This window comes from Cyrtonyx montezumae, unplaced genomic scaffold (assembly GCF_038088225.1).
Source record: "Cyrtonyx montezumae isolate F1298 unplaced genomic scaffold, pur_monq_1.0 scaffold_30, whole genome shotgun sequence".
NCBI classification, from domain to species: domain Eukaryota; kingdom Metazoa; phylum Chordata; class Aves; order Galliformes; family Odontophoridae; genus Cyrtonyx; species Cyrtonyx montezumae.
The window spans coordinates 3,504,061-3,530,588 of NW_027072035.1; the positions used below are offsets into that span (position 1 = coordinate 3,504,061).

The 26,528-nt window shown below is 46.8% G+C and overlaps 1 long non-coding RNA gene across 1 annotated transcript in view; it reads right to left on the minus strand.

Moving 5' to 3' along the window:
* The window catches only part of LOC136053472 (uncharacterized), a 28,828-nt gene extending 6,188 nt beyond the window's left edge, over positions 1–22,640 (minus strand). The window contains exons 1-2 of the long non-coding RNA XR_010622653.1: positions 22,587–22,640; positions 21,881–22,004 (exon numbers count right to left, since the gene is read on the minus strand). This is a non-coding gene — a long non-coding RNA (uncharacterized LOC136053472). The remainder of the gene's footprint in view (positions 1–21,880; positions 22,005–22,586) is intronic.
* Positions 22,641–26,528: the final 3,888 nt, after the last annotated feature.

Sequence of the window (26,528 nt, forward strand, 5' to 3'; positions counted from 1 at the left end):
CTCTTGAAACAGGTTCAGAGGAGGGCCACTAAAATGATCATCTTTCCTATGAAGGGAAGTTGAGGGAACTGGGCTTGTTTAGCTTGAGAACAGAAGGCTCCAAGAAGGCTTCATTTGTGGCCTTCCAGTACTTGAAGGGAACACATAAACAAGATGGGGAACAACTTTTTACATGGGTTGATAATAACAGGACAAGGGAATAGTTTTAAACTAAGACAGAGGAGATTTAGGTTAGATGTTAGGAAGTTTTTCACTCAGAGGGTGGTGACGCACTGGAACAGGTTGTCCAGAAAGGTAGTGCATGCCCCATGCATTGGAGGCATCCAAGGAGAGTCTGGATGTGGCTCTGGGCAGCCTGGTCTAGTGGTTGGGAACCCTCCTCATGGCAGGGGGGGTTCAAACTAGAACTTTGAGGTCCTTCTCAACCCAGGCCATTCTACGATTCAAAAACTATGCCCCTCCTAACCTATCTATAGAGTAAGAGGGGAAGTCAATATACAGACCAGCAGACATTCCTCCTTGTCACAGGGGGATGGAATTCTTTGTTACCTGTCCAGATTATTTCACTACCAAAAGTCAGATGGCTCAGATTTAGAAATGTAATATCTTCCATGGCTCTAAAGCAAGACGTATTTTACAAAGTCAATTTAGTCATTAGGCCAAAAATGGAGGGAATAAGGGCTGTCACAGCTGAAACAAGTTGCCTAGAAATGGTTCAAGAAATAAGTTAAACTAAAATGACAAGATGGTCTTCACTTAAGAGATTAAGGATCTATGCACTAGTTACTTTTTTTTTTTTTTTTTTTTTACACCTTTTATTTGGTTATATCCTTTGCTTTGCCACATTTTACCATATCATTAAACTCCTCTGGCAAGCAAGTAAGTACCTGATCTGGTTTTGCTTTCTAGAGGAGAGACCAGAGATTAGGAAAAGCTGTGAAGGTCATCCTTTTGTCCTGAAGTGGAAAATAACTGGGAAGGTGGAGAATGAAGCTGAAAGGGACCATAAAATATTATCTCACTTGATCAATTACTTCATGTAGGTGGGACACGGGTGCAGGGCTGCTCCTGATGACCACCCACATAACCCCTGCTCCCTTAAGAACTGGTCAAACAGGAAGTGAGGGGAAGGACTCCATCAGCTTGTAAGCATAAAGATCCTTCAGTAAGCAATCTCAACAGTCACAATGAAGAGCTGATTGCTATTATCTCCAGAAATAACAGCTCAAGCTCTTGTAAACATGATGGGCTCCAAAACTGTTAATTGCTGGACTTCAAGCAATACAGGTAAACCTACGTAAAAATTGCCCTTCCTTTGTGCTGTTTACCCACACCTATGGGAAATGAGAACACACCCCAGCTGTCAGGTATCACAAAACATTCATGGGTGTAATACAGCTATAGCTAAAACCAAAACATACAAAAAGCAACTAGCTTGCATTAACCACTCCAAGAATCTGTGTGGTAGGGAATCCATGTTCCATATATGCATCTCCACATCAGCCTTAAGGGTGAAGCTCCCCTTTGCCTTGGGACTGGATAACATCCTGACTTCAAGCTGGCAGGAAAAGACAACAGGACTGATGTTTCCCTCTGGCACCAAGGTGAACCTCAGCCAAGTCACTCTACTTTTTCTTACTTGTTTGCCCAGGTACTTGTGGAGCTTTTCCAAGATCTTACTACCATATCCTTAGTGATATAGCCAAAGCATATATTCCTAACAGACGGGATTTTTATAAATGCCACTGTAGAATGATCTCAGAGCACATTTTGGAAAATGCCCTCTGCATCTATCACACTCCTGTTACATCTCTAAGAAACATCTGATTCCAAGCCAATATATGAGTATGTCATATTTTCAGCCTAGTGAACCCCCTGAGCTGCACAGTACTGATCTACAGAAGTAGAAACTATCACAAATCACTAAGGGCACCTGCCATGGCAGTACTGCTTCTCTAGTGCAGAAGGGAAAAAAAGAAATAAGACAGCTGTCTCATGAGATATTCTGAATCAGTGGCTTGAGCAAGAAAAGATAAAGACAAAATTCCACATCTATAATTTGTGGAAAAAACTAATCCAGACTAACAACTGCATATAAGACGTTATAGGTGTGTTTCCCAATAAGGGGTTTTAGACAGAAAAAAAAATTCTTAGGTACTTGGTGACCAAAAGCAGTAAGCAAACAAATGCATGGCCTTTCAAGGATTATTCTCCAGAGTCTCACCACTAACTCTCAAAAAAAAAAAGTTTTCCCCAATTGCATTGCAATGGAAATCTGACATTTCAATGAGCCATTTGACTGCATCCCTCACAAATTAAGCATGAAAGTAGCTAGGGTTAATGCTAACAGGAGGTAAAAAGAACAGCAACAGAAAGACATGCAGTACCAGTGTGGATGTTCTTACTGAAACTGTTATGGCTAGCACACTCAGCAATGACACAGATTAGAAACTGTTTGAAAATAAGGTTGGCACAAACCCCAGTACTCATGTATCTTTCATTAAAAAATAAAATAGGGAGAACACCACTACAATAGCACTACATGCTGGATTTGCAGGCTCCAAGCGCTGGGGGTTGTAGTTTAACATCTTGAACTAGATAGGAAGAGGAAGGGAACACATACACAAACTGATTTTAAACATGCTCCCCTCAAGCAGCCAGGAAGAGAAATGCAAAGCTGCAGAAATCCTCCGTACTCACACAGACCACAAAACAGAGGTGACAGAGCAAGGAAGACCCAACCTATTCTCCCTGGAAAGCCATAGACTTTCACTGCAGCCTGCAGAACTGGGGGAAGGAGAGGGCAGAAGACATGACAGACCGCACAGAGTTCTGCAGCGTTTCTTTACTGTGATGGGGTGCTGCAGATGTAAAGCAACACACCATGATGGCTGTACACCAGCTCCTGCCCCATAGGCTGCTCTGTGCAGGGCCTGTGTGCAGTCTGGTCCCCACAAAGCACCACCAAGTTCCTCACACACACCAACATACATGGTTCACAATACTTCCATTGACAACATACGACCATTCATACGCAAGCTACTCCATGCCACAAGCATGTCCACATTTAGGTATACTTAAGCAGCCTTAGATTACAACACTTACACCTACTCAGCAACACAAAACCCATCTGTTTTCACTACCTCCCAAAAAAGAAAAACGACTGAACTTACAGGGCTGTTAGTCCACCGTCTCCCCTGAGCACACCGTGCATCATTAAACTGCAGCTCCTGAAAACAGTAACTTGACCTCTCTGGGAAGGTGGGCGGTATTATACAAGCTGAAACATTAGAAACATGCATAATTATGCTGGGTATTTGCCACACATTCTTTCATCCGTGAACAGATATGAATGGAAAAGTCACACCGACACTCCAGGCGTAGATGATGTCCAAACCAGCAATTAGGAAGATTTTTCTTGAGGTCCTGCAAGAACAAAAGTTTACTGAGCAGGAGTTTCCTTTGGATTTAGCAGTGTGCCTTTACAATGCAAGCACCTCTGATGCAGAGCAGGACCCACCAACAGCTCAGCCCACCGCTTTGTTCCACTGTGACCACGGGCACACATTGGTACAGTGCCAGCAGGGACTCTTGCCAGGACACCACCCATCCTGTTGCCAGTCACCCATCCTTTCCTGCAGTGATCCCTCTCCCACACACCTTCGCCTGTTTCTCAGTGCAGCCATATACAGGCAGCCTTCTCCTTTCTAGGAAACCAGCTTCTTGAGTTTGGGGTGGCAGAAACAAAACTGAGTGCTGCAAACCAGTAGCTGCGGTTGGAGCCTACGAAACTGCATGCTTTCCTAATTTTGTACAGGTATCTCATAGAACACAACAGATCTTTTTCCTTAGCAGGAAGAACACACAGTTCCCAATGATAGAAAAACTATGCATGCATGTTTAACCAGAGTTCTCCTGCCACATTAAGTTTTCCTACTCCTCCAGCTCAAGGACTTGCCATGCTCCTGGACAAGGGTGATGCTGCAACACCTACAGTTGCCATGATCTCAGTTCACCTTTGTATATTCTAGTAACATCCACATATTGTTGATCTGAACTGCTCACTTGCCCATCCTCTTCCCACAAAGGAGGCTGTGTTCTTAATTCAGCCCATTCCGGGAATGAAATACAACTGTGAGATATACAGCACTTGTTTCAGCTAATTCCCCCATGCCTAAAGGGGAGCATATCCTTCTGGAGCACCAGTTCAACAGGGAGAGATTAATTATTCTAAAACGATTTGTTAGTATTTCAAACAGCCAAGCTCCTTCTTCCTTTTTATTTGTAGACTTGCAAAGCTTTTGAAGGTCACAGCAGTGCACAAATTGAACTGCCTCTCAAAGTCTGCAAGTCAGCTCTAGATACAACTAGTGGTCTCCAAAATGTACGTTTCCCCTGTATGCTGGATAAGCATTGCTGTCAGGGAACATGAACTGTCACAGCGAGCACACAAAAAGTAAATAAAAGTTTACTGCACACATAGCTTGACAACCTCATCTTGTGTTTTCAGGTACCTTAAACTGGGTTTTTAATGTGGTTTTTTTTTTCTTAGCCTTAAACTAGCTTTTGCAAAAAATAGCTTGCTCAGAGGTTAAACCAAGCACACTTTCTTACAGACTTCTGAAAATTGCAGGGAGCTTTATTTTGTGATTTCCTCACCTTCCTTCTTATGATGACTTGATCAGTTAAGAGGACTGAACAGCCTTCCTAAGCCTCACCTAAATTTCTATTCAAAGTGTCTGAGCCATGTGGTGGTTTGTGGCCAAAACTAGCACCTACAGAAACCCATGCAGAGCAAAGACCCAATCTTACAACAAGCCCTGGATGGGATCATTTCATTGCCACTATGAACAGGAATTTCTACAGCCTTTTTTCAATATTTGCTTTTCAGGTAAATAATAGAGAAGGGAAAGTCAATACTGTAGTTTTAAGATTCCAATTTAGAAATGGTCTGATAACTTTCTTCAAGACATCCTGCCAGGAAGGAGTAGTTGAAACACAGAACTAATGTGGGCCTGTCAGTTACACTCCTTCTTCTGAATTGTTCATAAAGCCCAGACAAATAGCTTATCCATGGACAGACATGGGGGCCTTACACAAGTATTTTGTTTTCCACTGCAAGCTTAGGCATATTACATAAACATCTGGAGTACCCACTAAAAATGTGAACACCTCCCCCTTAGCCCTGCAGTATGCATCTTCATGACACTTTCATAAACTGCTCCCTGAGAGCAAGAAAACAATATTATAGAGGGCATCCATACAACAGTGTTGTAATCTATAGCTTGTCTATACATACACCAGGGCTTGAGGAGAAAAGGGGGGAGGGGGACTCAGGTGCACAAACAAACTCTTCCAATCCTCCTTATCAGTGCTCCACTTCTGAGAGGAAGAAAGTCTTATATAATTGATAAGAGACTGTTTCCAAAAGGGTGCAGATAACTGCTCTGGGGGAAGCAGCAGCAAGAACATCCTACATACATCTCCTTAGAGGTACAGTCTTGTTTGGAGGTGTGCTGAGCAAGCAGAACATAAGAGTGTTGCAGTCATCCTGGTATGCACCTCCACAGAGGTTTTCAGCTCTGAAAGCTGCAGAATCTACATGCAACTGCAGCTCCGAAGGCTGCTGTGTTGTCCATGCCAGGGACTGTAATTAATGAGCAAGTTGCTCAAAAGGCAGCAAATACTTTGATACCACATCTCACAGCATATCTGGATTTAATCTAAGAGCTACTAGCTGCATAAGCCAAGCTGTAAGTAGGGTAAGGCTTACAGCCCTCCCTGGAAGAGCATCCCAGAAGTCCTAGAACAGCAACATCAGCCCAGTGTGCTACACTGCCTGCAGAATCACAGCTACTGCCCACTGGCTAGGCATAAGTCTTTACATTTTCAAACCTGCAAAGAAGCCATGTGTTACTGTATGCTTCAGCAACTGCTTAACAGATGCAGTTTGATTACCTCAGAACACAACCTCCACAGAACGAAGGAAATGAACTTTCTCTGCTGTGCTACTGAACAGGAGAGCACTGAACCTACTGGTGACACAAAGCAGTAGCCAACAGCTAGCTAACATGACAAGCCATCATTCACATTTTATTGCAGTGAGTAATATGTATGTGGTTTAAAAATACACGTAATCAATGCACAGATTAAACATGAAAGAAACTGTCCTCTAGAGCTAGATGCTCTGTGATCATGTTTCAAAGCAAGGCGGTATCCTTCAGTTAATCTTTTGGGAAAACCATCCTGGATAGCCCGCTGTGATGTGATTAACACAGGAATTCAGGCCTCTCCATTGTGACCTTCCACAGAAACCTCAGGGGTCAAGAGGAGCAGCTTATATCAGCACTGTAGCAAAACACATCAGAACTATCAACATAAGCCTTTGGTAACAATACGCCCAACAAGTTTCCAGGGGGACCAAGGCAGGGGATGTTCATGTACAACCTCTAACATCTACACAGCTGTTAAGGAAAAGCTCTTCTAAAAGGCAGTTATAGAAATCCCATTTTTGCTAGGCAGTAAGACTTGATTCTAAACTTCCCATATTCTATTCTCAACAAATACCCATGCCCTATCAAAACAGTAACAAGAAACAAAGGAGTGCTTCCTTAAAACAACTGAAAATGAAGCAGAGGGGCTATTTCTAGTTCCAACAGTCAAGTGCTAAGGAGAGGAAGGGGTGGGGAGGAGATGTGTATTGTTGGTTCCCCCCCCAACTTTCTTCTTCAGGCATATCACAGCAAACCTTTGGATATACCTGATGTATACAAGCTAAACTAGAGCCTGGCAGCAGTAACACTACCTCCTGTCCTTAATGCCATCTCCCAGCAGTGACCCACAGGGACTGCACTGGGGAAATCAGTGAAGTCAGGGGGTGACTGCCACTTCTGTGCTCTGCAATAAACCTGGGCCCCAGGAGGACAACAGGTGAAAATTTAGACTGAATCCCAATCAGCCATCTTGGTATAAATAGCTTCAGGGTGGCTAACATCAGGCCATGAAAAGAGATTATCAGGTGAAGTTTTTTCTCCTCATTCTTACTCTTTGCAACTTGAGAAGCGTGAAAGAGGACACTTGCTAGCAAAAAGGCTAATTAATTCCTCCTCACCCCAGTGATGCAAAGTGCAAAGCTCCTGGTTGCAGTCTGTGTGCCAATCTGCAGTCTTAGGTGCTCAGTTAGCAAAAGTCTACAAAATCTCTGGAACTAGCGGTAGGACAAGAAGTGCAAAGAAATACTGGAAGAACACACACCAGCTGTCCCACAAAGCTTTCAGCCCACAGTAGCACAGAGGATCCCAAGCTGACTGCAACTGGCAGCAGTCTGCCCAGCACAGCTGCTCGGTGAGCACAGCAGCAACAGGAAAAGCCACACGGTAGGCTTTTCCTAGGCCAAGCAGCACCTGAAGAACCTGCAGACCAGCAGCTGCCTTTGTGACTGTCACACAGGCACTGCAATCACTAAAACTCTGAGGAACAAATTTGCCTGCAAGAACACACTCTGAAATCCAAACTATGTTCACAGTTCTGTTTGTGACTTCTGTCCCTTCATTTAGCTAGGACACAATGAAGCACCCAGTTGTCTAACTTTGTTCTAGGACTTCAGAAGAGGCAGAACAATCGATGAACTCACAACAGCCCCATAATCTTTTTTTGGTTGTTCAATCACTCCCAGTACAATTCCCCTTTCACTACCTGTTCAGCCCAAGGCAAAGGGGGAGAAAAGAGACCCCTTGTCTTCACACTGCTTGGGTCAAAGCAGTCAGTAGGACAGCTGGACAAACAATCACAATGTAAGGGGCTTTACTACGTGGTATCACATTGAGCGCACAGCAGATGTACAGCCTGGCCAGCTGTGTTTTCTCACATCAGCTTTCTATTCTTTTGTCCCCTCAAACAGCTTTTCTTCCCTCCCACCCAGGCAGCCTCAGACACATTCTTCCCCTGAGAAAAGGACAGCAGTTTCTAGCCTTACCACCAAATACAAGCTTCAGTGAAATCAGAGAAGCAAGAATGTTTTACTCTGAATCTGAATGCACCTGCAGTTCAACCTCAGGTGTGCTATTCAGAGCTAACAGAAGAAGAATGGAAGTGTCAGGAACAGATGTTTTCTTAATCACACCAGATTTTGCTCTGGGCAAGTGAAGGGATTATACATTATTGTAAATATGCACTTTTTCTGAGATGAGACCATCCACTGAGAATGCTCTGCTGTCTCTTAATCACATCCCTTGAACAACTCTTCACAAACCAGCTGGAAACCTGGAAGAGGATGGCCAGAACAGCCAGACGAAGACAGACTGGACTAGTGCTGGTGGTTGGGAACCAGTCGGTGTGAGCAAGAATTACGTAGCTATCCTCATGGTGATTACTGAGCATTTCACTCTACTGCTATCAGATCTGAAGCAGGGGACAGAACAGAAGGTGTAAAGGTGAAGTCCTTTCTTCCCTGATAAGCCTTGTTCCTTCTCAAGAGCAACAGATGCCATAAATAATCTTTTATTTTTTGAGGGTAAGATCAAGGATGAGTCCTTCATCACTTGGGATAAACACATTCTTTCCTTTTATACAGCGTACATCACTATTTGGCATCACAAGCTGTTGCAGGATGACTTGCTTTGTTACTGATTAACAGCTCAGTTACCAGCTCCCTGCTAGTATCTTGGCACATTATGAAACCACTCCTTTCTTACAGCTTTGCCTTCAGGCGTAGCTGGCAAAAAAACGCTTCAGAGTTCAGAGCTTACCAGGTACCAGTAATCTTACTGCCCCCACTCTGCAGATATCAGACCCCACAGCACCAGCCTTCCATATCCCAGATGTTCTGCAGGTGAGACCGGCCATGCTTACGTCACTGCAACTTGTGGGGAAGTCAGAAATCACTCATTGTCAGCAGCTCTGGCAGCCCCTCTAAGTACCAGACTGCATCAGCATCAAGTCCGTGATTTGGCAAAAAAAGTTAATTCAGGCCACCAGCGCTTTGATCCACTGACAAATCATTTCATGACACTAACTGTTACAGCACAAAGGACCTTGGACATCAACCAGCTGTCATGTCTGGATGGGGAGCTGGCACTAAGGCTGCACTGCCAGAGGGGGAAGACTGAGATGGTGGGAGGGGAGTAAATGGCCATTTGCATTCACAGTATGTTCCTTCTTCAGATGAAGCATCTTGCTAAAAGCTGACAGAATGGGAGCCCACCAAAACTCACCAACAGCTGCTGCACGGCATTCTGACATCACTGAAGTGCAACACACACTGCTGGATGTTACAAGCAGGGGGTAAAGGGGAGATGATTTGTCTTTGTTTTCACTCTCCAGAGGATGCTTAGGCACCAGCAGAGCTCCCAGCACAGTAACCCCTCCAGGACCTTTAGGCCTGAGCTGAGAGAAACAAGTAGTAAGCTGAACAAAGATCTGAGACACCAGATGGAAAAAGCAAAGGCAGAATCACAGTTTAATAGCTCTCTCCTTTTATCCCACCTAAAAAGGAGCATTCATAGCTACCCACAACTACCCTAAAAAAAAAATGAAAGAAACCTGATGCTACTTTCAACATCCTGCCTCAGAAATTCTCCCAGTACAGATATATTCATATTTTCCTCTGTTCCTACTAGTACATATGAATCTTGTCAATTACAAAGAAATGCAGCTTGAGGGGAAGCAGATTAGAGGTATAACTTGCTGCATAGTTCTGGTATGATGAACTCTTAATTAAAAACACCATTAATTGAGGGTGTTGAAAGAAACAGTCCACAAAACTAGGTAGTTTCCCCAGTCTTCACCCTCATTTAACTGAGGCATTTTATCACTAGGCTTTGGGAAGCATTCTACAATCTTGGATGGAATCAAATACAGCACACAAAACAAGGTGTGACAGAAAGGATCCCTGAGACACCCTCGATGTTTATTAGCTTTCTTTTCTCCTGAAACTCCTCCTCGTGACAGACCTGTTGCTATCCTAATTTTTCTTTAGGAGAAGTTAGGGTGGCTGAACAGCTCTCAGATGCACAGTGTGGCCTTCCAACTACCCACATCTGACTGCAGTGTCTCAAACTGCAACAGCACAAAGGAATAAGCTTAATAAACCCATCTGTGGCTTTGAACTGACTACAGCTAGACCCAGGACTGACAGCACTCCACAAGCCTCTCAGGGCTCTGCTGTGTGGTACAGATTCCCTATAATCCCAGTGAACAGAAGGGTCAGCAACCCAGCAAAGAAGCCAGAAGAACACAGATGACAGGGAAAAGGCAAGTCTAGAAGGACCTCAGAGGAAAAGAGTACAGAAGAGGAGGCAGGAAATGGTTGCTCACAGCCACACTTCAAGCGTTAGAAAGCACAGGCACACACACAGGCAGCACACACAGGGCACCTGGCCCCCTTTTCCCTTTGCAGAACATTCCCTGATGGCACTTTCCAGTTTCATAACCTCCTTTTCAGCCCAACACTTGGTCACAAGGTGCACAGCAGAAACATGCCAGCACCACGTGCAGCCTGCAGCCAGCACTAGTCCAGCTCACCAGCTGCTGGTCAGACAAGCAGCAAGCCAGCAGGAGCAGGGCAAATTGCTCACAGGTGCTGAACCAGAACTTAAAGTACTGCGGCAACCTGTGACCGTCATTACCAACAGGACAGTGAACACCACAGTCATGCAAAATAGCCCATCTACACAAGGCATCCTGCTTGCAGTGCAACTTCTGCCACTGCAGATGGCCAGCAAGGCAGCAGCAAGAAGGACCACCCTCCATACAGGCAGAAATTAGCTTTTAAGAGTCATGGGCTAGGACTTCATGTAAATGAAGTTTTGAAGAAGCAGACAAGGAAATAGATGGAGATAATAAGGACTTACATCAGAGAGAAGTCAGCATCCCATCTTAACAAGATGACTATTATCCCTTTCTCATGATAACTAGGAACCTTCTCTTCCTACAGCTTCAACATCACCACTGACAGTACCATTACCACCACTCACCTCATCCGACTTCAGTCCCAACTGACCGTCCAAGGTGAATCATGAGGCAGTCATGGAGCACAACAGCTTTCCTTCCCACAATTCAAAAAAAAAAAATCACACCATAATTCCTACAGGAACGTAAAGAAAACAGTGGCAACACTCTCCTGGAATGTTAGCAGCCCATAGCAAACAGGTCTCAATTAACATGCTAATGAAAGGAACTCAGAAGGTCAGTTCCAAAAAAAAAAAAACATAAATCAGTATGCACAGCTAAGAACATACCAGAGTGCTGCATACTGAGGTGGTCACAGCCCTGCAGAGGGGACAGCCTACACTGCCCAGCTGCCAATAGCTGAGATGGGAGAACTGATGGAAGCATGTGTGACATGTTCAGCATTGACAGGTTGTGATTCCTGGCAGCTATGTATTTTTCTTCCCCATTCCCACCCCAATGCCCCCACTAGTCTGAGTTTGCACTATTTCCAAGATGACAACAAGTTCAAGTTCTCAGGCACTCACATAAGGCAAAATTCAGGTCAACACTCCTTTCTAGGAAAAGTTTCCTCTGCAATTCACCATGCAGTAGCATGTGTCTCTTTTATTAGATACACATAAATTTTCCCTGTAATGCTGAGAGCTGAACTTGGTACCAAGAATAGCCCAGAAAGTCTTTTTTCCATAACAAAACCAGAACATCTTGTAGCACTGCATCAGCCTGAGAAGCTACAGCAGTTGCCTGCTGCTGCGACAACAAGGCACCTGTGCCTGCCCTGTCCCCACATCCCCCACCTTGCAATGAAAAGAAAAGCACAACCCAGTCATCACTTCCGCAATATCCCCTTTGAGGCAAAGTTCAAGACTAACAGAAATCTGATGACAGACTGAAAACGTGATGTTTCTCAAGACAAAGCTTTACTTTACTTTCACCTGACAGAGGAACCAGAGTTCAGTCAGGGCCAGCTCTTTCACCTCTCTTTTACTTTTCCATGCACCCCCTCTCTGTCCCCTAAAAACCCTCCCTCTAGCTTCCCCCTCCCCCCCCGCCCCCCCCCCCCCCCACACACACACACTTGTTGCCCCTTCTTGTACTCTCTCCCAGACTTGGAACAGAGTAAGCATTCAGGGTTCGACAGAGAGGAGAAGCAGCACAACCTGACGGAAGCGAACAAAGCATGTGCTAGATAGAGAAATTACAGGAAATGGGACAGATCAGGAGAGCAGAGAGGAACAGCAAAGGAGTGAGAACAGCATGGCTGTGAGATGTTTCACAGACACTGCTGGGCAAACATTCAAGGCCATGCAGTAAAGCTACCAAGAGCTGCACTGTGTTTCTTCCTTCTACAAGGAAACTGCCCTGGGCAGCTCCCAGCCAGCCCCACTTCCACATCAGCTGCTTGATCAGAGCTGGGAAACCAGATGTGTGGGCATCCCACCTCTCCTAATCCCTCTCAGACAATAGCTGCTGATCATCATGGCTTAACTGGTCACCATGAGGCAATGGCACAGATGGACCAAGAACACAAGCTTAACCAGGAGGGTGGCTGGCCGGCCAGGGCCCCATGCTTAACCCTAGGACTGGATCCCATACTTCCAGCTGCCCCATTATGTGCACATTGCAGGCGGAGGCATCTTGCTGGTGCTCCAGGATTACCCTCTTAATTCTCCAGAATTAGCAGGAAATCAATCTAGTTCTTTAAGACACTATACTGAAAATGGCATCTCCACAGACTGCTCAGTCACCCTGCTGCAGGCAGATGCCTCTCGCTGTGTGGCAGGTGGGAAAGCACTGTTTCAGCTATCTGACTTTAATTTACCTCTGCATACAAGTCCAAACCCATCCCAGATAAAGCCAGTCTCCTCGCAGCAGGAGCTAGGATGATGTACTGCAGTTAATTCCTCACCTGCAAGCCACTACTGCTTTAATTAGATTCAGTCAAATCCACGATTCTGCAGTCTAGACATGGTTTAGCAATTGCTTTCATGTGAGTAACTCATTGTGAGGGAACAATTCTTAAAGGAATTTAGATAACTCATCACATGTTAAGTTTTATTTGGGTCTTACCTCAGTTTTTGGCAATGAAAACCTCTCCGGCTTTTGACAGAATGCAGTCAGCCTTGCTTAGGTATTTAAGCACAAGTCCAAATGAAGATCTCACATAGGGAGGACACTTCCCCCAGTGACCGTAACACTTTTCACATGTTTAGGAGGTGCATAATAATACAATTTCATGATGCAGCTTAGGCACACAACTCCCATGGCAATACAGATCTCCATTACTTGCTCCAGGCCTTTCTGACAACCTCTGTGCTGCCTTGGGGGCTATTCAGAGGTACAAAGATTTACACAAAGAAGAAAGAAACCTACACCACATACCTGCTGCGCAGACACACCTCATCCATTACCCTCAAGGCTATCCCATACTCATCCATTTATTTAACAGAAACTCAAGGCAGAAGTACCAGAACAAATTGATGCATCAACAACTTCTGGGTTTAAGTCAGCATTGCAAGATACTCCAGCACTCCAACTTAAGAGTCAGTTTGATTACATTTTATATATACACATATATACGAATAAAGGGCTGTTGGATGACAGCGCAAAAGCCAGCACTGTCACTCTGCTAGCAGTACATAAATACGTTATTTTTCTCTCAACACCTCCAGCAGTATGAGGTGGGCACAGGGAACAACAGGCAGTGTTTTTGAGTGGGGACTTGCAGTGCAGCGCAGCCTCCATCCCCATTCCACTCCTCCGCAGGTGCGGGTCCCACGGTGTCCATAACTAATATAGCGCTGACCGTCTCAATTAAGAGCCGCTCGGAAAGGCACCAGCAGGCATAAAGATACCCGCAAGTCACCCCACAGCTACTCCAGCAGTTGAAGTGATCTCCCCCCCCTTCCCCCCGCAGCTCACCAAGGAGACAACCTCGGTCCACTTTGTGATGCAAATCAACAAGTTGCTCGGGGGAAAAAAGGCCTTTAGCGGAATCGCAGTGCAACTTCCTCTCTAGCCAACAGTCACCGAGACGGCAGCGCCCAGCTCGGGCACCACTGTGCCCCCAAACCCACCGCCCTCCTCCACACCCCGCACGGCCCCGGTCCGCTCTCCGCTCACACCGACGTGCCCCTGCCACACTGCTGATCTGCACTCACCAAGCACATCTGAAAACACACCGGAACCAGTGCCAAAACGCCAAGCTGCTCCTGAACCCCGACGGGTGGTGAGCAACAGGCAGTAAATCACCGCCCTTCCACGAAGACGCAGCCAGAAACGCACTGATGCCGCTCCTCCACGGAGCCCCGTCAGCCTCCAGAGCACAGGAAGCCAGGAATGCGAGCAATGCGGGCGGGGGGCTCCGATGGGCACGGGGAGGACCGACACCTCCCACGGCTTCCCCCGCATGGCAGCGCAGCCCCCGCCGCCCTGAGCCCGCACGCAGGAATGCGAGCAATGCGGAGCAGCGCGGGCAGGGGTCCTGCCGACGGCAGGTACCGGGAACGACGGCATCAGGAGGCAACTGTGGCTGCTGCGGGGCTCGATGGTTCTCGGAGGAACCGGTGGGTGCCGTCTCGTCCCACCGTGACCGTGTGTGTGGGTTTCAGTGTGCAGAGCCTGCACACAGCTCTGGAGTAGGACACTGCATCCCTGCTATCTATCGGGGCCGCAGGTCCCCCGGTATTTGGGTGGTTGCGGACATCAAAGGCATACCTGCATCAGGAGTAACCATAGCACACACATAACACTTCTAAGGCCAGCAACCCTATGCTCAGCTCTGGAAGCTTAACCCCTGCTATCCCGCCTCTCTCAGGCCATGAGGAGGAACTGCCATACCAGAAAGAGCCAACATGCTCCCAAGCTTACTCCAGCAAAAAACAACCCTTCATAGCACGAGGGTGGCACTTAGTCACCTCCTTTTTCATGAAAGAACTCCACATCATTCTCTCAGTAACCCCCAGCCCAGCAGCAGGCTTGATGCTGCTACAAGCACCGAGTGCATCTCCTCTGCACACCCACCCAGCAACTCGTGACAGCCGTGGGATGTGCGCTGGCACAAAGAAGGGCTTGTATGCCTTGTTTGCCTTGACTCTTCCCAGCTGAGAAGAATCCTGGCAGCCACGAGTATTTCCGTGGATGTGACTGATCTCACACAAAGCTTAAAAACATGGCATGTTCACAAGCAGCAGCTATGATGGGTGAGAAACTGCAGACAGAGATTAAGACTGAGCAGTAAATCAGAGGGGATCAGGATAGAGACAAGGAATGCTCATATTCCACATAGCCAAGCCCTTGTCTATTTGGAAAAAAAAAAACCACCAAAACAGCACTAGAACAGCGTAAGAAACATGCATGAGCTTTGTTAGCTTAGCTAAACCAGGCTAACAGGACAAACTAAACTGCTGCTAATTGCACCTCCATCTCTTCCAGCAACACCTGCTTTCAGAGATTCACACCCCGCTGGTGACTTCACCTGACCCTGCAAGGTCACCAATTTACCATGCATGGAGTACAATCCCAACAGAGTGCCACCACAATGCTCCTGTGGATAAAACAGCCAGTCCCTACTTCCAAGTCAGAGTAAGACTCGCATTCATTTGAATAAAAGAAACTTGTCAAGAGCTTGCCATTAAAAAAAAACAACCACAAAAAAACAGGGTAAAAGTTTAGGAATTAGCCCAATACTATCTGTCAGGAGAAGAAATGGAACTTAAATATCTTCTTGTGTTGCTTTCTGTTAACAGTCAGAAATGTTACCATTTTTCCTTTCCAACCTGCTTGTAAATCTCTCCGAGACTGAGAGAAAGACTGTTGTTCTAAAAAACAATAGTGTCACAAAAAAGCATTAAGTGTGGTTTAAAATATAGACATATAGATATTATGAAATGCTTAATTCTAATCCCACTCATGAAAACCTGCATTGAAAATCTGAAGTGATAGACAACTTCTGCCTTTCAGAAAAACTAAGACACTGACCATCCTGCTCAAAGCCTTAGCACATTACCAAGTAAACATTTTAATATTTTTTAGAAAAAAACAACAACAAAACCCTTGTTCTATAACAGAACTGTGGCTAAAGGGCTAAACTACAAGAAATTGCCAACAACTTGGAAACATTCTGCTTCTTGGTTTGTGGAAAACTGAAGATTATGAACAGAATTTCATCCAGCTTAAAGTGCACATTTCTATTAACATCTTCACTGTGAGGTGGCTTCAGAGCTGAGTGATAAATGCTCTTCATTCAACAAGCCAACTTTTGGTTGCCAAGCCCTACCAGAAAGGCTGATAGTGACAGACAGAGGTCAAGGCATGTAAGGCAAGTAGGAGAAGGGACCTAGAAAGCATAGGAGCCCTTCAACATAGCTGTTAAATCCCACCTTGGAACACCTGCATGATTTTCTGTAACTTTCACATAGTTTTGAGAATCATCCTCCACTCAGTATTTCCGCTGCAATTCTGTGCCTGTCTTTTACTTCTGCTCTCTTGCACTGGACTGAATGAAAAACCTAAGCATAGCCTGCCCCTGCTCACCCAGTGACACAGTGAATGCAGGGATACACACACAGCCACAGAAGAAGTTGCAGTGAACCAACAGCCAGGTTTTTACCCTGTTCTGGTAACAGGGATGTCACTAAGGCATGCTGAAGCTATCTACCACAGAATACCAGATACAGCTTGTTTATCTTTCTGTGGCAAACTGGAGTTGGAAGTTGGATTCCGATGGATGAATCATTATCCGCCATAGCACTCTGTTCAGAAAACACAGCACAGCCAACTCCAGCATCAGCCCCCACTCTTAGGAAGGGTTCAGCTGAGCTCCTCTCAGCACATTTTGCCGCATCTCTTCAGGCACCACTACCTGGAAGAGAACAAGGCTTTGCTCCTGTGCAGCCCACCTGCAGCCAGGACCACCGTGGGAAGCAGGCTGAGCCTCCATGTAACATGTCCAGCTGCTAACAAGGACACCAGGAAAGAAGGGGCTGAAGAAGTAGGTCACATAATAGCAGAGCACTGTTGAGGCAAGGGAAAAGAAAAACATACAAAGAAAGCACCAGGGGCTTAAGTTGACTCTGCCAAACTGTAAAACAGAAGAGACCCATCAGCTCTCATTGTTCCAGGTTTTCTGTCAGGAGCCTCGAAAACCAGAGACAAAAATTCAGAATGTTGCTCTGTCAGCAATTACACTTGGGCTACCTTTTTGTGCAACATCTCAGGATATAAAAAGTAACAAAGGACAGCCAACATAAAAAGCCAAGAGACTACAGTCGGAATGTACTTTTTTTGCCTCTTCCTCCAGTCGGAGCACCTCTTGGCAAGTTCTCAGCAGAGCACTGATGAGCTGCGAAAAGCTTACATGCATCGCTCTTTCTGTCCAAACCGGCTTAGATGGGAGTAACCCTCAGAGGTCCTCCGCATTACCATATGCTGAGTGGGATGAAAAAAGAGAAACATTTGCAGAAAGTTTACTCTTCTGTGCACTCCTTGGGGATTCTCAATGCAGCTGTTCCAAACGGGCTATGGAAGGAGACCCCTCCTTCCCTCATTTAACAGCTCAAGTAGTAAATGAAATCACTGACATAAGTCCTAGCACACCGAGCCTTGCTGATGCACCTAAACAAACACATCCACCCCCTGCCAATGCCTCACTCGAGGGGCAGCTCCCAGCCATTACACTGCAAAACCGATTTGATTCTGAAGAAATAGGTCAGAATAATTTTGAGAAGATGCTGTTTTAAACTTCGCTCTCTCACCTCCGCATGGCTGCATGATGAAGGTGAAACGTGAGGAGAGGGCAAGGCTTTCCAAACCCCACGTGCAGAGCAGAATGCTCTCATCTGTCACATAAGAGGACGTTCATTTATGGACTGAACCTTGTAACAGGGAATGCGGGCTTCCAACAGCCCACTGCTCCAGGGTAACCCTGGCACCACCACTCCATGCCTGTTAATTCCAAGGCAGCTCCATGCAAGCACTGAGAGACCAATGGTGCAGAACTGTCTCAGCCAATGTGAACACTTCCCCTCAGCTAATGAAGAGAATTGAAAAGGGAATGGAAACATGCAGAAATACAAGAAAGGATTAAAAAACCTTCAGTTTTCAACAGACTGGGAAAGCTGTATTTGGAAGAAGCTGGCAAATTATTTCAGATAATGAAAGGCTATGAAGTGAAAAACAGAGCTTTGTCCTTATCACAAGGACAAAGTATGATCAAGCCATGCAATTAGGAGGTGAAAATAACAGCATAAGACAACTGTTAGACTCATCCCATTCCAGGACTTCTGTGCATGAGTGCTGGCAGATGCATGCTACAAAGTTATCGCTGCAAACCATCCTTGAAGGCTACCGGGTGCATGGGAACTGTTGAATCACAGCCTGAACCACTGACTGATCACCTGAGGCAAGCACTGAGTCAGCCGCAGGGGCACAGGTGAAGGTAATGTACCTGTGTGATGGGAAGGGGTGGAGTCTGGCTCCACCTCTCCCAGACCCCATTTAAGGGCTGACCACCACTGGGGAAGGATCACTTGTTGGAGATCCCTCCCCAGTGGAGGCATCGGTGAGCCTCGACCATCCAAAAGGTGAGCCACTCTTTACTTACCAGTTGTCTGTGTACCATCTATATAAGCCTACCAAAAATAGACCACCCTCCACTCTGTTTTTCCTGAGTACCATTCTTGGGGGTTATTTGCCCTACACCAGGTGAGGCTGAGAAGGACTGGACATGTATAGGTAACAGCACTATCCAGAGCTACAAACAAATACAAATTGGAGTCTTCTAAGGAAGAAAAAATAAACCTAGGGAATTAATGCTAAATAAGTCCATGTCTGCTAATTACAGACCTATAGAAGACATAAGGCAGAAGACAGACTAGCCTTCATCAGCCCAGGGTGCTTAAATGCTGCATATTTCTCAAAGCCTCTGTATGAAACACCTCCACACTGAGCAGCCTTAGCAGGGTTGGAACCTCACTAGACAGCCAATATTTTGGTTGTTATCCTCTCACTGCCCCCCTGCCCTGGTGTTCCTCAGCTGTTACCTGCTGTGAGGAGCCAAGTGGAGAAACCATCAAAGCCACCAGAACAAGCCACACTTGTGGCATGTCAGCTACAGACCAAAACCAGCACAGCAGAAAGCACAGCAGCATCACTGCTGCTCCACATGATTGCATGGGTCTCCAGGCACAGAAGAACACGGCCCAGGAAGAAAACCCAGGAAGAAAACGAGAGGTACCTGGCACTCTCCAGCAGAGCTCAGGCACTTACAACCAGGAAGGGTGACTCCACCAGCACCAGAACATTTCCTCAAGAAGCCTTGTTTTCAGGAAATGTTACAGCTTCTCAGGTGAGATATCAGGGTCCAGTGTTAGCTTCCGTGTGCCATAGGAGACACACACATCTAACAGCTACAGGAACACTTTTGGGTTGCAGAGGGACCTGACTCATGCCAGAAGATCTGCTTGCCACAAGGAAGTTGCAGCTGCTCGTGCCTGACGCCTCTATCCTCAATCTGCTCACACATCTGAAGAATGAAAGGGGCATGTGAAACAAATTTATGACTCATGTTTAATTGTCAGATGTCATTTTTCAGTACAACTCTAATTAAGAATCAGAAACATTTCTGAGCACAGAAGCGGACAAGGCAAGCCTGCAGCAGCATTTTAAGTCTATCCTGGTGCTTTCTTCTAACTTGTCCTTTAGCTGGATTACATACTGGGTTTTACACGTAGGTAAGAGCCTCTGGACTGTGGCAGCCCGGTAGTGGGGATGGACTGCAAAAGCATCTGTTCTGGAAGTCTTACACTACCAGTAAAGCTAAGAAAGCACTTCCAGTATTCAACACAGCACCCAAGTCACTAAACATGGAAAAGTACAGTTTTAATGGTGAAGAAATGACTATCACCATATACATTTTTCTGCAATTCTGCAGAGGCTACGAGGGATGTGTAAGAATATGAATATGCTCCAAACCAGGTTCAGGTTTCTCTTCCGGCGTTAACACAATTACAAACACAGCTTCCCAGAGCAAAATACACAGCATACAGAGGCAGCAAATGAGATAAGAATGACAAGTACAACTCACAATGCAATACTGCAAGGACCAAACTGCACAAAACCTGGATTGCAAAAAGATAATCCATTACTCTATTCCTGACTTGTACTACTACTTCCCTTTGGACAACAGACTTCTACCAGCTGGGACAAGACGTATGTACATGTCCATATGTACACACATGCTATTGTGCCTCAATATGCAGCACCTGCAACAGCAGCACAAGATAACAGTGGAGTATCAAAGCTGACAATCCTAACTGGCTTCCATGATGCTTAAATAGATGCTTAAATGCCTTTTTTACAGCACTGCCAATTATTCAACCACAAAATCAGAAACTTTTAAGGTGCTTAAGACAAATCATTTCCCAAACATGTTTTAAGTTTGTCTTGACAAGAATTATGATCAAACTGATTCCATTACTTGCAGAAGATACATACGATTTTAAGTCAGAACACAATGCAAAAAAAAATCTTCCTGTACAAAATATCACTTCAAGTTATTCATAAGCTACACACACTGCATCTCCAGAGAGTTAGGGGAACCAGAGCTTTCCACAAGTTGCTCACTATGCAAGTCCAATGGAACTCCTCAATATTATGAGGCAAGTTAAGAGTTAAGCTAGTAACTCTTGAAGTCAAGCCAAATTGCACAAAAGCCTGGACAAGATTCATATGCACATGTGTGCATACACACAGAGTGCTCAAGCCACCTTGGTTGTTCTGCGCTTCTTCCTTCTTGAAGGCACACAAGCAAGTCTGGATGGACCAGAAAGCCCAAGCAGTGATGCCTGAAACTCATATCATACCCCGTTAGCCAATTCCACTAGCTAGATGAGTAGGAAAAATGCCATCTCCACCACCTACCATTACAATAGGTTGCTGACGCCACAAGATTTTCAACTGTCTTCAGTTAACTAAAACTTTGGGCCAGCCACCCATTTCTGACAGCTCTGTGTTGTTCACAAGAGAGACTCTTCATCTATAAGTTTTCATTTCACTGTCAGCATCCATTATTTAGATGCAGAGGGCACTGCAGAAACGAAGCCCGCAAGCAATACAAGCACAGGAGCTTCACAAGGCCAAGAAAATCACCTGAAACACAAGCATATGAGTAATGCAAAAGGCTCACCCCGTAGAGAAGCCATTTATGGTAGGAAAATACATCCAATGCTAGTTCTGCCCATGAAAGCATCACGTAAGTACCACCCACAAGCCCCTCGCTCCATTTTTGATATAAGGAGCAGGCTTTGCCCTTATTTCCCCAGCACAATTCTAAAGGAAGACATAACGTCAAACGAAAGCTGGTGCAGAAAACTTTGAGAACTAGTAAGTGGGGAACTCCTCTTTAGGCTGGAGTGCTACAGAAGTCATCAACGAATTAGCCACAGCAATCATCAGCAATTTAAAGGCAGTATTGGGTTTGCCACTGGAAAGCCATCCACTTTAATAGTGGTATTCTCCTCTGTTTGGCTACAGGAAGAGGAAAGCCTTCCTGGGAGGGCAGGGGCCAGCTGCCCTGAATGCCCGTGGGAACCCTGCTCCAGTCTAAAGACACACTGAAACAACACTCCAGGGCTTCCTTCCGAAGCCCCGGATCCCGGCTCCAGGGTTCAGCCTCTCTGAAATTCACCCTACATGAATCAGCCTCCTCACACCTGTCATGCCTCCCCTTCCTCACAACATGCACACAGCTCTGGGTCAGGTCCACCCAACAGAAGGCTGGAAAACAACGAGTACAACATCTGATACTCACTTTAGCAAACTGATCCCCTTTCTTGGCGAGACAATATTCCAGTTTGTCAACCACGCCACAGAACTGCCAGAAGGGCCACAGCGTTAATTAAACGCCTTCAACGAAAAGCACACTGCCACTGACTTTAACAAGAAAGCTGAGCATCGCTTGACTCTATGCAAAGCCCAGGGCTGGAGAAGTCACAAGACAGTCACTGCATGCACGGAGGCTTGCAACTACGCTTAAATAAGATTTTAAGCCTGTGGGGCTGCAAGGATAGATTATTTTCGTCAGGAAAAGAATAAGACACTTTTTAAACACACCACGACTTTAAGCGCTTTTAGAAAAGCATCAAAAGCAGCCAAAGCCGAGGCATGCTCATAAGCCCCCAAACCACCCCCCTTCTCTGTTTCCAAGTCGCTCACCCGCACCGAGGCGGCCACCCCATACCACCGCCCCCTCCGCTTCCCGAGCCGAGCAGAAGCGATGCACCCACCGCCCGGGGCACACCGCGATAACCCCGCATCAGCGCTCCGCGGAGAGCTCCGAGTTAGGGCACGCACCGTGCAGAGAGGCGGGCAGGCAGCGCGCGTGGTGCCCCGACGTAGCAGCAAGGCGCAGCTCCGCGCATCACTCGGGCGAAAGCAGCGCAGAGGGGAACCCCGCGATACGGTACAGCACGTCACGCACGGACCCGCGCGGAGCGCACCGCCGTGACCCTCGCCCACGAAACGCACACCGCCGGACTGCGCCCGCCCCGCCCCCCGGCCCGGCCCTACCCCGAGGAGTTGGGGGGGAGGGAAGCAGTGAGGATGGGGCACGGCACCGCCCGCCCCCTCGCGCCGCTCACCTGCGGGCTCCGCGCCCGAGGGGCCCCCGCCGCGAGGGCGGGCACTGCCGCCCAACCTCGCCGCCGGCACGGAGCGCTCCGACCGCCGCTTTGTACCCGCCGACGGTCGCACTGCGGCTGCGCGCTGCCCAAATCGGCGCCGCTCGGCCGCCCCCCCCGCCCCCCACCCGCCCCCCGCGGCTCCCCCCTGGATCAGCGCCTTGGAGCGGTTCTGGGGGTGCGCTGCTGAGCCGGCGTCTGCTGACAGAAAGGGGGTTCTCGCCTGCGTCCTGCTGCCGGGGTCACCCGGTACTTGGGGTGTGCGGAGTGGGATCGCCGTCGGGGCTGCGAGGAAAGCGCAGCGTGTTTAGGGAAAATGACTGTGATAGGGGGTGATAGGGCAAGGGGGAGATGGCTTTAAACTGAAAGAAGGGAAACTTAGATGTTAGGGGGAAAATCTTTACTCACAGGGCGGTGAGCTGCTGGCACAGGTTGCCCAGAGAAGCCGTAGAAGCCCTGTCCCTGGAGGTGCTCAAGGCCAGGCAGTATGGGCCCCGGGCAGCCTGGGCTGGGGGCTGGCAGCCCAGCCCATGGAAGGGCTTGTAACTGCGAGATCCTTCATGCCCCCTCCAGCCCAAACCATTCTGTACTTCTGTGAAAACCTGCTCAGCAGCTCAGAGCAGTGTCTTTTGCTGTTGCCTTGCTCTGTGCTGGCCAGAAGGGGCTGTCCCTACGGCCTTTTCAGCTATGAAAGGGTACAGTCCCAGTTTTGCGAGACTCTAGTTTTTGGCTTAACTGCTTGGGTGTTCAGTATACATCGGTGCACAGAGGATTCCTGCGCTCTGTGATTTGTGGTGTTGCCATGTGCTGTGGCACTGTGATCCTTGGAGCCTTCCCTGTGCTGTGCTGTCACCTCCCAGTCCCCCCCTCCCATGTCCCTCCATTATCCCCCTGCTTTCCTTCTGCGCTTCTCTGGGTAATTCTCCTTCAAACCTGCCTATTTCTATATATTTTTGCTTTTGCGGATGTGATGCCTGAAGCTCAGGAATGGAGACCAGAAAGGATTTTTTTATTCTTTTTTTTCCATGAGTATTGATCCCAAAATAGAACAAGGAGGACATTAAGGAAGTTTTGAAATGTCTCTGTTTTTTCCAGTGTAGCAAACTCAGGTAAGAGCAGACAACAAATTACGTTTATTTCTTGTTCTATGAAAAGCTGACAGAGTCAGTGATATTCCCATCCACATCATTTCCAGTATTTCTTATGAAATACTCAAAGCCATTAAAACATTTTAAAGATTAAACCATGCCAAATATTTCTGTAAGCAACGCTGTTACCACATTGCTGTGAACTCTTGCGCAAACTCCCAAGCTTTCATTAAAAGAAAAAGAAAAAGGCACTTTAAAATACTTTAATTCAACAGCACATATTTTTATAAGTATTTGCAGCCTGAATCTGTGGCCAGGGCCTGCAGCACCTGAAATGCCAGTACTTATTAATCCTGACACTGCTAATTTTCTATCCAAGAGCACTTTCTTTATGGCTGAGCTACTGATGAGACTGATGAAAGAAATAGTTAAGACAGCAGTGAGCACCACTCACCATTAAATGCAATGCTGGCCAAAAAGAAAGCGCACTCAGGGCAGCAAGCAGCTCCTTAGCATCAGCTCATGCATCCAGATAGCTGGGTCAGGACCATGTTGTACCAGAAACTGTATAAACATGGAATGAAAGCACTCAGAGCACAGCAATGAGCAGAGCAAGCAGATATGGCCCTTTCTACTTCTCCCACTTAATCCTTTCTTTCAGGAGTTGCCAGCTCTTGGCAGTTTAAACAAGTGAAATTAAATAAAGAAGTCAATTGTTGGTTACCTACGTAACAGTGACAGCAGAACCCTTGTTGCAGTTGTACAGTAGGTGGTGTTTTTTCCTTTCTCAGTACAATTGAACTCACCCGGCCTTGGTTCACCTGTCAGCACCTGGGGGCTGTCTGCTGCAGAGCTCTGTGCAGAGCTGGGCAGGAGGAGCTGGGGCTGGTCAGCATGGAGAAGAGAAGGCTCTGAGGAGACCTGGTAACAGCCTTTCTGTATATAGAGGGGGGCTACAAGAAGGAAGGGGCAGACTCCTTAGCAGGAACTGTGGTGATAGGACAAGGGTAAGTGGTTTCAAACTAAAAGAGTTGCAGATTGGATATTATGAAGAAGGTTATTTTTACACTAAGGGACATGAGGAGGTTGCGCAGAGAGGTGGTGGAAATCTGTCCCCGGAGGCACTCAAGGTCAGGCTGGACAGGTCTCTGAGCACCTGACTGAGCTACAGGTGTCCCTTCTCATTGCAGGGGTGTTGAACTAGGTGTCCTTTGATGGTCCCTTCGCACTCAAACGATTTTATTATTTTAGGTAACACTGTATGTGCTTTCACAGAGCTCTCTGTGAGCTGCTGGGTTGGGCACAGTGCAGGTGAAGCCTACACACATGCAGGAAAGGCTGGAGAGAAATCACCTTGCCCAAGGTAATTTCCAGTGCTCTGAGCAGAAACTGTGGCCCTGCTAAGCACTGGGATCCTCCTTACTGCTGTATTCTGTAGCAGTTTTGCTCAGCCATTGCCACACAAGATGCCACACATCTCCCAGGTGAGTCACCTCCACCTACAGTAGGAGCTACATCTGTAGCTGCACAGCAGCAGTTGCTCAGCAGGACAGGGATAAAAAGGACTGATGCTCATGTTCTGCACCCCAAAGCTGGGCAGCAGTGAGCAGCACACAAACACTCGGGACTCACATTGCTCACATTGCTCACCTGTCAGCCCAGAGTGAGATGAAACACTGCAGCATGTGGCTGCGTTTCCATCATCCGCGTTCCCAGTGCTGGAGGGTACGGTACGCGATGCCATTTGTCACACGTTGTCTTGGATCTCTCCATTAGGCCTGCGGATATTTGAGGCTCAGCAGTGCTCTCGATTTGTGCATGAATGCACAGGAATGCAACTCAAGAAATCATTTACCAGATGAAATGTAGCACTTGCCTTTCCCCGTCTTTAAAGGAGCACTGTCTAAATACTCTGCTCCCCAGGGTTTGAGCAGGGCTAACAAGGTAGAGGAAAAATAACCATCATTTTGCCTTATAGATTTCATCTACCTTTTATCCCTGGACTGTTTTAGGGGATGATTGCTTCTCCAGGGTTGCCAGATCTTTGTTTTACTTCTAAGCTGGGTGAAAAGTCTATTGCAATCTCAGCTGAGTCAATTATGCAGCTTTACTGACAAACTTGGTCCCCACCAAGAGCTTTACTTGGACTTGACATCTGTCATGAGCTGCCTGGCACCTCGAGCAGGCACACAGTGATTTCTGCAGCAGGAACATGCATAGGGCAACTTGGTTTCCACACATGGTAGGAAACAGTCACCAAAGGGTTGTTAGGACAGCTGTGCTGGAGCAGATGAGAGGGTCCATGAGCAGGAGGACTGGGTTGGGCAAGTTCACAGGATGCCAGCAGAAGCCATTTCACAGAACCCATCAGAGAACTTGAGAACCGTAGTGAAAGAGAAAAGCGAGGACCGTATCATGCTATAAGAGGAAAGCAGGAGGGAAAAAAATGTCAGCAATTTCTTCCAGAGCCAAGAGTTTGTTGAACAAACTCCCAAAGTTAAACTCAGCTAGAGCAATCCCAAATTCGTGCATGTACCCCCCAGGGAATGGCAGGGTCAGGAAACTAATGATCCAAGCATTCTTTTACCTAATGGAGGAGTTCCTCCCCTCTTGGCATGAAGGCAGATACTCATCTGGGTTTGGCTCGCAGCAGGAGATAGATAGGGCCTGAGGGACACTTTGGAGGATCCCTGCATTTCACATGCGAGGCATGTGCAATTTTCTTTATATCTCTGCGCATTGCAAGCTCTCAAATTAAAATGTGCTCGTTGCCAGATTTGGGCTAGTATGGACTCTGTGTAAACCACACTTGTCA